Here is a 15,424-nt window from a genome sequence, read left to right as displayed (position 1 = left end):
AGTGAAGAAAAGACTCATGGAGAGTGCTCTAGACTAGAAAAGGTAACACAGACCTTGTTGGCAATGGGATATCTAGAACATTTGTCTTTCCTGCTTTGCCAGGGAAAGGGAAACAGACCCTCCCAATCTGTGCAGAAGGGTTGTGTGACAGGTCATAGAGGTTCTACTGAGGGTGATGGTGAGAGTTGCATATATAAGGTCTCAAAGCCTGAACCTTGGCAGCAAAATGAAGTTGCAGCTGTGGCAGCAAATACATCTGAAATTGGGCCCTGCCAGATAGGAGAAACTGTGCTTTGGTAAAGGCTTTCTGGAACAAGTGCACAGAAAGTAGCTTAGCTTTGTACCTTCTGTTCTAGCACTTAACCTTTCCATCATTTGCCCTGGTTCTTAGTGGTGATGACTCAGGGGCTTAGGCCCCAACCTTACACTCAGGGTTCCAGGAGTGCTGAATGGTCCCTTCTAAGTTGCTCTGGAATCGCTGGCTTTTCCTGTTGGGTTCCCATGAATTCTGATGGTAAATGACCACCTAAGAGATTTCTCTAGGACAGCAGTCAGGTACATCCCATTTCCTTCCAGGCATATTCCATGTTCCCTCCTTCTCTTCATTACAAAACACAAAAACAAAAAACAACAAAAAAACCCAGCCATCTCCAGTTCTCTAGAAAATGGCCCTCCATCCAGCTCTTCCAACACAACCCACCCTCCTGAGGGCCTAGACTCTGAAGTTAAGGGTAGGTAGAGGTTGAATGGTTAGACGCTTGGTGGGAGAAGCGTCTCCTTTGAACATTGAAATATTCTTCCCCAAACTTCAGAGCGCCCTCTCTGTACACATAACTACCCTAAAAGGCGTGGAAGAGTGATGTCCAGCTGTGTGTCTGCCAGGGAAGAACGCGCCACTGGCGCGGTGGACTGGACTGGCTGCGAGAATAAAAGTGGGGGGCGGGGTGGGGGTGGGGAAGGGAGTGCGCGCCCTTTATGACAGGTGGCCGCGCAGTGCGCGCTCCCGGGTGCCTGAGGGGAGGGAGGGACAGACGGACAAAGTGGGAGGGGGCACATGGGAAGGGACTGTAGAGAGGGTAAAGAGAGCGCGTGAGGAAAAAGGAGGGCTGTGGTAGGCAAGGGAGGTAGAGGGGGGAACGGGTCCAGCAAGAACAGCGGTGTTGGAGGAAACAATGGCAGGGGCAATAGCGATGGTGGCAGCCGAGGCAATCCCACTCTGGGCACCTTTCTGAATGGGCAGAGGCAGCTCACTGAGAAGAGGAGACCAGGCAGCGCCCGCAGAGGCTCTGAGAAAAGCGGCGAGGGAGGAGAAGGGGGAGGAGGAGGAGGTGGAGAAAGTGAGCGGGGTGAGGGGGGGGGGAGGAGGAGGGGGGAAGAGGCAGGGGGAGAACCCGGGAAGGAAAACCAGTAGCATCAGCAGCAGCAGCAGCAGCAGCCGCCGCCACAGCAGTGGCAGTAGCGACAGTAGCAGCATTTAGCAATAGCTTTAACAGCGATAGCGGCAGTAGCAGCCGCCCTCCTCTCTCCCTCCTGCGGACGGCCGCAGCCACGGCACTCAGCAGGCTCCAGCGCCGTGCGCGCAGCCCACTGGTGAGATAGCCCCGGCCGGAGCAGGCGGCGGTGCACTAGAAGAGCGGACCTCAGGAGCAGCCGGCGGCCACTGAGACGCTGAGTTTTAGGGCCATAACCAGACAGCTCTGAAACCATCCAGCACCGCCGCGGCGGCGGCGCCTGAGGGAGAGAGGCGCGTCCACCTGGCGGGCCCGGCGCATGGAGCTGAGGCAGAGGCGGCGGCGGCGGCGGCAGCAGTAGCAACAGCGGCGGAGGGGACAGCTTGAGCAGCTGCGGCGACGGGAGCAGCCCAGCCTTGACTGCGGCCGCGCTAGCTCCAGCGCCAGCTGCCTGAGTCCGCCGGCGACGCGTGTCTCCGGAGTCGGCCTGGGAGGTGAGTACAAGCGCTGCCATCCAGCCCCCGGCCTTTCTCGCCGGCTTCCCGGTTGACGCGGGGTGGCGGCTGCAGGGGGTGGAACGCGTTGGGGGAACCCGAGCGAGAAGAGGAAGAAGGGGAAACAGAAGGGAGGACGTCTGTGTGAGAATGGCGTGCGTGTGTCTGTCTGTATATGAGGGAGTGAGGCCGCGAGGGCGAGAGATCCCGGTTAGCCCCGACAGGCACTGTAATCTAGGAAAGGCCTGTGTGCTTGCGCCGGGGGAGGGGGTGGCGGCGAGGGGGAGGGGAAGCGAGCGGGCCGGAGCCACAGCGCTCAGAGCGGGGCGGCGGGGACCAGCTGAGTGCCGCCTCCTTGCGGGCCGGCGCCAGGAAGATCCTGGCTGGGGAACGGGCACTAACACTGCACTCTCCGGTGTCAGCGGGCAAACCCACGAGGCGGCCGCGACCAGGAGTCAGGGCCAAAGGTGAGAAGCGCCGTTGCCGACACCTTCCGTGTCCGCTGGGCTGCACTGGCGACCACAGAGCGCCACTGAACACTCGCCACCGGACCAGGGCCGTGGGCAGGTCTAAGTTGGGAGCCCTATAGAGCCCCACGCGGCATGTCACCTTTGCGTAATTGGCCCATTGCCCCTTCCCGCTCTCGGTGGCAGTCGAATCGACGCTTTCCTGCGTGGCTTCTGGCGTTTCACTCTGCCGCTCCCGGCAGCACACCGCCGCTCCGCTCTCACACCCGGTGGGGCGGGGAGGCCTCGAGCCCACACGGGGAGTCGGGCCAGGCTCTGGGAAAGTGTGGAAAACGCGCCGCTGAGTTGGCGCCGTTCTGCTGAGGAATCCAATGGTTTCAGCATGACTGCTTCTGTCTGATCCATGAGGGATCGAATAACCCGCCCAAGGTTTTCTTTTTTTCTAAGAGAGAGAGAGAGAGAGAGAGAGAGAAAAAATGGCATCCCCATTTCGACACCAACACATTTGATTTTCTTCAAGCTTCTGTTTGCATTTTGGAATAAGTGGGCTTGGTATTTTGCTTCTGGGTTTCTGCTCCCAGCATATTGTTGAATTCTGTGCACAGCAATATACTTAGCTCTGTGGCCTTTTCCTAGCGTTCCATTTTCTACACTGTTATCTGCAAAGACATGATTTGTGTGTAGGCCTCCCAGGGCTGTTTTTAAAAAGCATCTAAAACACTTTACCCTGGGATTTGAATATCTCTTCTGTTGTTTTTGATCGTGGAGAAGAGTGTGCTGATAGTTGCGGAGATATTTTGCTTGGTGAGAAAATGTGCTCCAATGGTCTTCTCTGAACTATAGAGACCATTCGGGTTTCGAGGGATGAATCTCTCTTACATCTTTTACACATAGGTTAACATGACCAAACGTTTTACTTACAGCCATGAAATTCTCATGGCTGAGAATTTATACTTATTTAAAATATATTTTTAGAAGGTAACAAAAAAGCCCTAAGTAACTGTCATTTTACATATTAACTGGGAAACCGGCTAATCAAATAAAACTGGCTGAGTGTCTGAAACTCTATCCCAGTGAAATATGTGGCTGTGAATATAATTAACCATCTGTCTAGTGAGCAATTTAAATTTGGGCTGGTACATTTTTATTACAGTGTCTAATTTCTGGAAGACTTGTACATTTTACCCAACAGTAACAACACAAACGTATTTGCTTACTAGGTCAGAGATTCACTTGTGTGATGGTGGGATTTCCCTTCCTCCCTCCCACACCTCATCTTTACTAGTCCCCACACTTCTTGACCTGGGAGGTCAAAACAAGCCTCTTGCCTTTGCAGATGGCATATTTACAGTAGAGGAACTCAAACTAGGCATGGCAGCTAGTGATTAAACATTTTTGTTTCTTGGAAATACCTTCTAATATTTTACCTCCCACAGAATCTAGATAAACTGAATGCATTTGAGTTGAAAAAATATGATTCTTTCTGCACATGTATTCAGATGGAGAAGGGTGATTCAACAAAATTTGTTTTGAAATTTGATTCCATTTACTTTCTCTTATTTTAATTATCCACCTAGCTCTCCCATTGCTGTTCCAACTGCTTTTCCACACCCCACAGACACACACCCTCAACACACACACAATCATACTTTTGTCTTTATAGCCAGTTTTTTAGGTTATTAATATTCAGATCTGTGATTTTAGCAGAATGTTGAGAAACTGCATTTTTTTTTCTGGAAATCAAAAGTGTAAAATAACATAACATGAAAAAGCATTATACATAGTTTTTAAATGTTCCCTATGATGTGATTTTAACCAGAAATTTATTACAAGGGGAAAAAGAAATAGATTTTGGGTGGAGATGGAAATGGCCCTGGAAGATGAGATTTCAGAGACCTCCACCAAATAGCTGTTGTTAACATAATGTAACATAACATTACATAATTAAAATGAACCATGGATTGATTGTGCAGTGGGCTAGAGAAAGTCATTTAAAGGAAAATGCTTTTAAAACAAATATTTGGCTAAATAACAGCTCTGATAAATGGGTAACAATTATGTAAGCACATGGTAGAATCTGACATATATCAAGTCTGTTAAATAAATCAACCTGTTCAGTGAATAAATATTCGATGCATCAATGCTTTTTGAAACACACACACACAAGCAAACCTATTACACCCTGTTGCCAAAGTCAAACAAGTACAGCACACTGCTGCTTTCTCTCCGTTTTATTCAGTCCGACTCTCTTCCCTTTTTCTTTTTTTCACAATTGTCTGATTACCTGTAAACTACTCAGTGAACAGAGACAGGTAAAGATGTGGCGGTGTTGCCTGTGTTTAGGAGGTGAGAGAAGAGAGATGAAAAAAGTGATAAGGGCTCGGTTTTAAACATACATGCTCATGACTTTCTGACACAATCACTGGTAGAGATCCCAGTTACACAGAAGAATTTGCTTAGGAGAGGTACCAGCCTAACCAAAGAACCATTGATTGCAGTTTCTGTGTTCCTAAGTCCAGTTCTAGTGAATACTTTGTTTTTCTCCAAACCCTTAGTAAAGGGATAAAAGGAGATTCTAATTGGCCTTTGATTCTGTTATATTATCTTTAAACTTATTTATCTGGTGGCACATGTATGGTTTACGTGTTCCTTCTTGCAGTAAGCAAAAGGAGAGAAGAACCAAAGTAGATGATAGGGAAGGGAAATGATATACTAAGGAATAGGTCATCTGGCTTTCCTACTTTTCCTATCATAAAAACTTCAGAGTTGGACATTTTCTTTTTTTTTCCCCATTGCCTCCTCTGAAAAGTAGCCCATCAGCTAGCTCCCTAATTGACAGTTTCTCAACCAGAAAACACCTTTTCAAACCCAATGTCATATGGTTAGACACAAAGAACTTGGTTGGGCTCTTCATGCCACTTCTCCAGGGCTGCTTGGAAACAAAACAAAGGGGACTGGACAAAACAGTGTCACTCGAGGCTACCTTTAACCTCAGACCTTTTCTCTCTCCCAGAAAATTTCATTTTAGGCAGAGGTGAACTTTCCTCTCTTCTCAAACAACACTGTCCTTGTGCCACAGTAGCACATTAAATGTTGGGGAATGTGATCTGGGGTGGGGTCAACCAGGAAAGTGGAGTGTGGGAGGAAGCTGCCTTTTACTGATGGTAAGGCCTTTTCTGGGCCAGCTACAGTTGAGGGTGGGGCCAGTCCCTCATTGCCTACTGTGATTTGCAGGCCTCTGCTAAGGAATGTGTTCCTTTTGGTCTCATTTTCTATAGATAAGCACTGTGGCTCAATATCTTTCCCTCTCTTGTTCTCCGGTAGAAAAAGGACTGATGTCTTCAGGATCCTACTATGAACATAATTTTAATTTTTCTAAAAGGAGCTTCAATAAGTCATTTCTCCATCTTCAGTAGGGTGATTTTGATATAATTAATCATTGACGATTTTCTCAAAAACCCCCAAATCCCATTTAACAGTTATACCTCTCTCCCTCAATAGCCTATCTTAAGTTTTATATGGCTAGCCTAAGCAAGAAGTTGCTCCTAATGTTTAACTTGGCGAGGTTTAGAGGTTAGAGAACAAGATTATACTGTGGGCATGACTACTAGAGTAGTGTTAAGCCATCCTCCATTGACAACAAGGAATAGAGATTCATTTTGTTGAGGGTAAGTTAAAGTGTTTCTTCTATGGAAGACTGTAAGTAAGTAGGGTGGCCATATGTTGTTGATTATACCTGGTTGTCCCAGCATACTTATTTTACTCTCAAGTGTCCCATTTTGGACAAAAAGTTTCTATGGTCACCCTAACTGTAGGTCACTTTTAAATCAAATATGCTTCTTGATTTAGGGAGATGGTTATATTTGTAAAATCCGGATGAGCTTTGAAAATGTCATAATCCCTTAACTAGTTCAGTCTGTCTTTTTCCTAGCTAAGAAGTCTTTCTGGAGGATAAGAATACAAGAAATAATTCAAGCTTTGGGCTTGATGGAATTAGATTATTGGGTCTAAAGATATCCCTCCAAAATGCATTTGTGCATGCACATACACACACATGCACACACAAACGGCTGTGGTCTGCTTGCTGGAGAGTGGCTGTTCTTTCATGAAAGACTGGTAATAGTTTATAGGCTTAAAGCATATCAGAAGGCATTTAGGTTTAGAAAGATCATCCTGACCATAGTATGAATTGTTGTAAGACAAAAAAGGGTGGTAGCAACTGAGGTGTGAATTCTTTTTTTCTAAGTATTTATTTAGCCCTCCCTGTAGCACGTAGCATCTTAGTTCCCTGACCAGGGATTGAAACCAGGGTCCTGAAGTGAAATCATGAAATTCCCTGAACTCTTCTTTTTAAAAAAAATTTTTTTGAATTGAAGTATAGTTGATTTACAGTGTTGTGTTAGTTTCTTTTTAGAACATATTTTGAGAAGTTCACAGGTACTTCTGTGTCCAGAATAGTTTGCCAGATATTGGTCTTGCCAAATATACAAATATATGAATGAAATATATATATATATATATTACATATATTATGTATATTTCCATTTGTTTTTTCTGTAATGGACAAGATAACTTTTTAAACTGCCTTCTAGTCTTAAGTATCTATGATTGGTTTTCATTGATCTAGGGCCAGAGTCAAAAGAAACTATAGCCCACAGGCCAAATCTGGCTTGCTATGGAAAAAGAAATAATGTAGACAAGAAGAAAATGTGAAGCCATTTAGAGTTGCTTTTGCAAATGTTTACAAGCTTCCTCTTCATAATTGAGCTTTACTTAGGCCACTGTCAAATGAGTCCACATTTCCTGAACACATACCTATCAGCTGATATCTAGGGGTTAGGAGACTGTCCAGAACCTGGTGAGGTGGCAGGAGGATGATCCCATAGGTGAAATCCACATGTGAATTTGAGTTGAAATGTCAATAATGATCTTTTCTTTCCTGCCTATTGCAGTAACTTAAATTTTGTGGTGCTAATGAATTCTTCCCATCTTCCTTTCCAATATTTTCCACGTCATTCTAGGCATCCATATGATTTATTAACCCAGAGACCAGGTCTCTGCAACTTGCTTGAACAGAGACCCTCTGTCTCTTTATTTACTAAGTTACTAGAACACATTCTGAAGAAGAGTTTTACTAAGTAGGGGAGTAGAAAAAATGGACCATTACTGTCTAGCTCAGTGGTTCCTAACCTTTTTTTTGGCATGAACCCTTTTGAAAATTTGATGAATGTCAAGGATACTCTCTTCAGAATTGTGCTAATTTAAAGATATGACACTTTCATGCGTTTTCAGGGAGTCCAACCATGCATTGTGAGTTAAAAACGTCTGCACTAGCCTTTGCCCAGTTGTTACACGAATTCCTGTTGCATGACTGTCATCGTCAAGGTAACTTGAAAGGGGAGACATGAAGACGACTTTTTCAAAAAAGCCTGGTATTAGTATACTTGGTGGTTCACAGCTCTCAGCTACCGTTATAAGCATTTTTCTGATTAGCCTCACAGGCATTCTTTTTATTATGAAAAAGAGTCACTTATTACTCATTCTGCCATTACTGTTCTCACCAAAGCCAAGTCAGGGCTAGTTTCTCTAAATCTTTGACTTGTTAACTTTCAGATTTTGTTCAACACTCAACCTCTGCAAGTTCATTATTAATATATAAAATACATTACATAAAAGCTCACTCACACTTACTTGCCTCCATTGCTCTCTCTTCAGTTTTCTATTTCTATATATTTCTCTTAGCCAAAGAGAAATTTTATCTTGACAAAAAATTGGAAACTCTTGCTAGCACTGACTGTTAAGTATGTTGATGGAGCCAGAGAGGGAGGTGGTGTCCAGATATCTTCATAAGGACTGTTGGGACTCATGGGCCTTTTGCAATGTTAGCCATTCTGGAGCTTCCCTGGTGGCTCAGAGGATAAAGCGTCTGCCTGCAATGCAGGAGACCCGGGTTTGATCCCTGGGTTGGGAAGATCCCCTGGAGAAGGAAATGGCAACCCACTCCAGTATTCTTGCCTGGAGAATCCCATGGACAGAGGAGCCTGAGTGGGCTACAATCCACTGGGTCGCAAAGAGTCGGGTATGACTGAGTGACTTCACTTCACACTTCAACATTATATATTAAAGGCAATGCTCCTTAACCTCTGCAAGCATGCCACGTATGTGCTATGCAAATGCAATGGTAAGAATTTGCAATGCAAATGAAACGGTAAGAATACGTGGTATTCCTATCTATGAATAAATGTTTCTTGCCTATCCCTTTGTTTCTATTCTTAGCAGTTTGGAGTATGGCAGAGTATGAGGACTAATGGAATTCTAAATCTGAAAGGATCCATTAATGATCATTTCTAACTCAATTCAGCAAACATTTATTGAGCATCTACTACATGCTAAGCACTAGGATACTGAGGAAGAGAAAAGAATAGAACAGATTCTCCTGTATTATAAAAAATTAGCTTTGTTTCTGCTGAGTTTTTTTTTTACCAACTTTATTAACCCCATCCTTTTTCTAATTTAATGCATTTTTCCTATGATTTCTACATTCCCCCGTTAGAAAATAAGTATAAATGCCCTCTTTACTAACACAGGAGAAAATTCTCTCTAGCTAATTGCCAACATCTACTGGATCATCGAAAAGCAAGAAAGTTCCAGAAAAACATCTATTTCTGCTTGATTGACTATGCCAAAGCCTTTGACTGTGTGGATCACAATAAACTGTGGAAAATTCTGAAAGAGATGGGAGTACCAGACCACCTGATCTGCCTCTTGAGAAACCTATATGTAGGTCAGGAAGCAACAGTTAGAACTGGACATGGAACAACAGACTGGTTCTAAATAGGAAAAGGAGTACGTCAAGGCTGTATATTGTCACCCTGCTTATTTAACTTCTATGCAGAGTACATCATGAGAAACGCTGGACTGGAAGAAGCACAAGCTGGAACCAAGATTGCTGGGAGAAATATCAATAACCTTAGATATGCAGATTGCACCACCCTTATGGCAGAAAGTGAAGAGGAACTAAAAAGCCTCTTGTTGAAAGTGACAAGAGGAGAGTGAAAAAGTTGGCTTAAAGCTCCACATTCAGAAAACTAAGATCATGACATCTGGTCCCATCACTTCATGAGAAATGGATGGGGAAACAGTGGAAACAGTGTCAGACTTTATTTGTTTGGGCTCCAAAATCACTGCAGATGGTGATTGCAGCCATGAAATTAAAAGACGCTTACTCCTTGGAAGGAAAGTTATGACCAACCTAGATAGTATATTGAAAAGCAGAGATATTACTTTGCCAACAAAGGTCCGTCTAGTCAAGGCTATGGTTTTTCCAGTGGTCATGTATGGATGTGAGAGTTGGACTGTGAAGAAAGCTGAGTGCCGAAGAATTGATGCTTTTGAAGTGTGGTGTTGGAGAAGACTCTTGAGAGTCCCTTGGACAGCAAGGAGGTCCAACCAGTCCATCCTAAAGGAGATCAGTCCTGGGTGTTCATTGGAAGTTCAATGCGAAGTCCTCATGCGAAGAGTTGACTCATTGGAAAAGACACTGATGCTGAGAGGGATTGAGGGCAGGAGGAGAAGGGGACGACAGAATGAGATGGTTGGATGGCATCACAGACGCTATGGACACAAGTTTGAGTGAACTCTGGGAGTTGGTGATGAACAGGGAGGCCTGGCGTGCTGTGATTCATGGGGTCACAAAGAGTCAGACACGACTGAGCGACTGAACTGAACTGAACTGAAACTGAAACAAGATTTCCAGCCTCCATGGCACAAATGCTTCTATTCTTATGTTTGCATTGCCTTACCAGGCCCCACTTAATAAGGAGTAACATATTTCTTTTCCCTGCGATTATGAGGCAAGATTTCTATTATTGATATCATTGGTGATATGGAATTGCAGATTGCATTAGCCATGGTATATAGCCATGGTCAATATATATAATATATACAACTCAAGATTACAATATATATAACTCAAGATTACAGTCCTTAGTTATTCACTTCTGACTGATGAATTGAATGTACTCTGCAAAAAGCCGTCTTTGAGTGGGTTAGTTTTTAACTCCTAGTTGGTGATTGTATTAGTTTTCTGTAGCTACTGTAACAAATTACCAAAAGCTCAGTGGTTTAGAACAACATAAATTTATTATCTTATAATTCTAGAGGTCAAGAATCTGAAATAGGTCTCACTGGGGTAAAATTAAGGTATGAGCAGGGCTGTATTCCTTTCTGGAGGCTGTAGGGGAGACTCCATTTCCTTTTCTTTTCCAGCTTCTAGATTCTGCCTACATTTCTTGTTTCATGGCTTCCCTACATTCTCAAAATCAGCAATAATGGATTGATTCCTTACATTGCATCACTTCAATCTTGCTTCCATTGTCATGTCTCCTTCTCTGATAGCTCACTCTCCTGCCTCCCTCTTCTACTTTTAAAGAACTTGGTAATTACATTGAGTCTACTTGGATGAATGCTGCTGCTGCTGCTGCTGCTAAGTCACTTCAGTCATGTCCAACTCTGTGCGACCCCTTAGACAGCAGCCCACCAGGCTCCCCCGTCCCTGGGATTCTCCAGGCAAGAATACTGGAGTGGGTTGCCATTTCTTTCTCCAATGCATGAAAGTGAAAAGTGAAAGTGAAGTCGCTCAGTCATGTGCAACTCTGTGCAACCCCCTGGACTGCAGCCTACCAGGCTCCTCCATCCGTGGGATTTTCCAGGCAAGAGTACTGGAGTGTGTTGCCATTGCCTTCTCCGACTTGGATGAACAGGACAGAATTATTTCCCCATCTCAAGGTTAGTTGATTTGCAAACTTAATTCCATCTGCAACCTTAATTCCCCTGTGCCATATAACCTGACATATTCACAGGTTATAGTAGTGACAGTGACTTGATTTTTTTTCTTTCCATCTTGAAATAATAGATTCACAGGAAGTTTCAAGGACAGAGAGGTCCTATGTACCTTTCACTTAGTTCCACCAATAGTTAAATCTTACCTAACTATAGTATAAGACCAAAACCTTGAACTTGGTGTTAGAACAATAGGTTTGTTTCGTTCTATGTCATTTTATCACATGTGTAGATTTGTGTACCACTGACACCATCAATATAAATACTATTAAGGTGAAGTTGCTCAGTCGTGTCCAACTCTTTGCGACCCCGTGGGCTGTAACCTACTAGGCTTCTCTGTCCTTGGGATTCTCCAGGCAAGAATACTGGAGTGGATTGCCATTTCATTCTCCAGGGGATCTTCCTGACTCAGGGATCAAACCCGGGTCTCCCACATTGGAGGCAGACGCTTTAACCTCTGAGCCACCAGGGAAGCACAAAAACCTGTCTTGTGCTACCTATTATTATTTTTTTACAGTCACATTCACCCCCTCACTCCCTCTATCCCCAAACCCTGGCAGTCACTAATACTTTTTAAAAAATGAATCTATAGTTTTTTTCATTTCAAAAATGATAGAGTCATGGAGTATGTGACCTTTTCAGGTTCGCTTTTTTCACTCAGTATAATGCCCTTGAGATCTAAACTGTCTTGCTTATAAATGGTACATTTCTTTATGCTGTTGAGCAGTATTCCATGGTATGTATATATTGTTGTTTGTTTAACCATTTACCTGTTAGGAACATTTTGGTTGTGTCCAGTGTTTGGCTATTGCAAAGAAAGCGGTACAGGTTGCATGTATGTGTACTCAGTCACTCAGTTGTGTCCAACTCTTTGTTACCCCATAGACTACAGCCCACCAGTCTCTCTATCCGTGGGATTCTTCATGCCTTCAGTTCAGTTCAGTCGCTCAGTCGTGTCCGACTCTTTGTGACCCCATGAATTGAAACACGCCAAACCTCCCTGTCTATCACCAACTCCGGGAGTTCACCCAGCCTCACGTCCATCGAGTCAGTGATGCCATCCAGCCATCTCATCCTCTGTCGTCCCTTTCTCCTCCTGCCCCCAATCCCTCCCAGCATCAGAGTCTTTTCCGATGAGTCAACTTTTTGCATGAGGTGGCCAAAGTACTGGAGTTTCAGCTTTAGCATCATTCCTTCCAAAGAAATCCCAGGGCTGATCTCCTTCAGAATGGACTGGTTGGATCTCCTTGCAGTCCAAGGGACTCTCAAGAGTCTTCTCCAACACCACACTTCAAAAGCATCAATTCTTCATGCATAAATACTGGTAAATACTGGAGTGGGTTGCCATTTCCTTCTCCAAGGGATCTTCCCGACCCAGGGATCAAATCTGGGTCTCCTTTGTTTCCTATATTGGCAGGTGGATTCTTTACCACTGAGCTCCCTTGAAACCTTTTGTTTAATCATTTACCTGAGAAACATTTTGGTTGTGTCCAGTTCTGGGCTATTACAAAGAAAGCTGTACAGTTTAGTGTAAAGTTTTTTGTATGAACATGTTTTCATTTCTCTGGGGAAAATGCCCAAGGGTGTGATTACTAGGTCATATGGTAAGTGTATGTTTAGTTTTTTAAGAAACTGCAAAACTGTTTTCCAGAATTCCTGTACCTAACTTATCACGGTCTACTAGTATCAACATTTTACCTGCTTAAATAAACCTTACCTCTCTTTAAGTCCTTGTATTCTCCCTCACTGATAATATTATAGTCCTAGATATTTCCTTTATATATATTTAGAACTACATCAGACAGTGTCGTGATTTTTGCTTCAACTGTCAAACATAATTGTGAGAACTCAACAGGAGAAGCAAAGTCAATTGTATTTACTCTTACTTTTACTTTCTATTGTCCTATCTTCCTTCTTTTATATTTTTATATTTTTCTTTCTGTTTAGAGACCTTCCTTTAGTCATTCTTTTAGTGCCGGTTTGTTAGCAACACAGTCTCTTGGTTTTCCTTCATCTTAGATTTCTTGATTTCCCCTGTGTTCCTGAAGGATATTTTCACTGCATATACTCTTAGCTACCTGAATCTGTAGGTTTATGTCTTTTGCCAAGTTTGGGAAGTTTTCAGCCATTATTTCTTTGAATACTTTTTCTGTCCTGCCTTCTTTATCCTGTTGTTCCAGGCCTCCTCTAATGACAGGAAAGTTAGATATTTCTTTATAGCCCCACAGAGATCCTGTTCATTATTTTTCAATTTGAGTTTCTTTGTTCAGATTGCATAATTTCTATCATTTGGTCTTCAAGTTAGCTAATTCTTTCCTTAGTCCCTTTCATTATATTTTAGAGCCCATATATTGATATTTTTTTAGAATTTTAGTTATTGTATTTTTAATTTCTAAAAATTCTAATTGGTCCTTAAACATGTATCTTATATTTCTTTGTTGAGACTTTGTATTTTTCATTTGTTTTAAGAGTATTTGTAATTTATTACTGAAGCATTTTTATCATGGCTATTTAAAAATCGTTGCTAGTTAATTCTAATATCTGTCATCTTAGCTTTGACATCTATTTATTTCCTGTTTTCATTCAGCTTAAAATATTTCTGGTTCTTGGTATGACGAGTGATTTTTAATAGAAACCTGGACATTTTTGTATTACATTTTGAGACTCAGGATCTTATTCAAACCTGTTTAGCTAGCTCTTTCCCACATTGCTTCAGCAGGGGAAGGGAGTGTGATGCCTTTGTTACTGCTAGGTGGAAGTGGAAGTTCTGGTTCCCCGCTCAGCCTCTGTAGACACTTGGAGGGCAGGGCTTCTTATTACTTCTGGCGAGGGGTTGGAATTCAGTCACATTTCAAGTGCTTAATAAGCATATGTGGTTAGTGGCTACCATACTGAACAATACATACATAGATGGCTGTCATAGGAAGACCAGAAGTGAGAAAGGAAGGTTGGTTCTATAACAGTTGAGGTTTGGTGTGAGATACTGTGGCATAGGTAGAATACAACAAGGACCTAGTTATTGGATTTGAGATCTGTGGCTGGGGTTTTGTTTCCAAAGCCTGTGGTGCTATGAATACTACAAGGATATGTGTACAAGGAACTCAACTGGACATTATCAATATAGTAGAGTTGATGGATGGGGAAACAGTGGAAACAGTGGCTAACTTTACTTTTTGGGGCTCCAAAATCACTGCAGATGGTGATTACAGCCATGAAATTAAAAGACACTTACTCCTTGGAAGGAAAGTTATGATCAACCTAGACAGCATATTGAAAAGCAGAGACATTACTGTGTCAACAAAAGTCCATCTAGTCAAGGCTATGGTTTTTCCAGTGGTCATGTATGAATGTGAGAGTTGGACTATAAAGAAAGCTGAGCACCAACGAATTGATGCTTTTGAACTGTGGTATTGGAGAAGACTCTTGAGAGTCCCTTGGGCTGCAAGGAGATCAGTCCTGGGTGTTCATTGGTAGGACTGATTTTGAAGCTGAAACTCCAATACTTTGGCCACCTGATGCGAAGAACTGACTCATTTGAAAAGACCCTGATGCTGGGAAAGATTGAGGGTGGGAGGAGAAGGGGACAACAGAGGATGAGATGGTTGGATGGCATCACTGACTCAATGTACATGAGTTTGGGTAAACTCTGGGAGTTGGTGATGGACAGGGAGACCTGGCGTGCTGTGGTTCATGGGGTCGCAAAGAGTCGGACAGGACTGAGTGACTGAACTGAACTGAACTGAGAGTTGATAGAAACTATACCAAGTATTAAATATGTTTCTTTCTCTCAATCTTTGTAAGAGAAGTGGGGTAACATGTTGCAGATTCCTGTCGTACTTCATTTTGTTAAAGGGAAATTCTCTCCTATTGGGGAGAAGTTTGTTTATTCATTGCAGCAAACTTCACATCTATGGCTGAAGTAACTGTTGATTGAGGAAATATTAACAGAAAAGATTAAGTTATGAATAGGGCATTCTGTTGATTTGTAGAATCTAGGGTTTATTTGGCATCTTGGTTGCCCCCTGTTATGTCATTTATCTCCAGCATGCTTACTCAGTTTGCGTGGGGGCAGCATTTGTGACAGAGCTCTGTCCTTTACAGAGCTGTGTTGACTTGTTGGCACTTTTTTGTCCAAGGCCCAGGGAGTCAGTAGATCCTGTTACACAGATTC

The 15,424-nt window shown here is 43.2% G+C and overlaps 1 protein-coding gene across 1 annotated transcript in view; it reads left to right on the top strand.

Annotated features, from left to right (window-relative positions):
• Positions 1-1,714: 1,714 nt before the first annotated feature.
• NEXMIF (neurite extension and migration factor) overlaps positions 1,715-15,424 on the top strand; it is a 210,467-nt gene continuing 196,757 nt past the window's right edge. Inside the window, exon 1 of the mRNA XM_060408203.1 lies at positions 1,715-1,945. The gene's annotated coding sequence lies outside the window, so the exon portion shown is untranslated. The remainder of the gene's footprint in view (positions 1,946-15,424) is intronic.

The sequence above is a fragment of the Ovis aries genome, chromosome X, assembly GCF_016772045.2.
Source record: "Ovis aries strain OAR_USU_Benz2616 breed Rambouillet chromosome X, ARS-UI_Ramb_v3.0, whole genome shotgun sequence".
Classification (NCBI taxonomy): Eukaryota; Metazoa; Chordata; class Mammalia; order Artiodactyla; family Bovidae; genus Ovis; species Ovis aries.
This window is presented reverse-complemented; position numbering and strand designations above follow the sequence as displayed.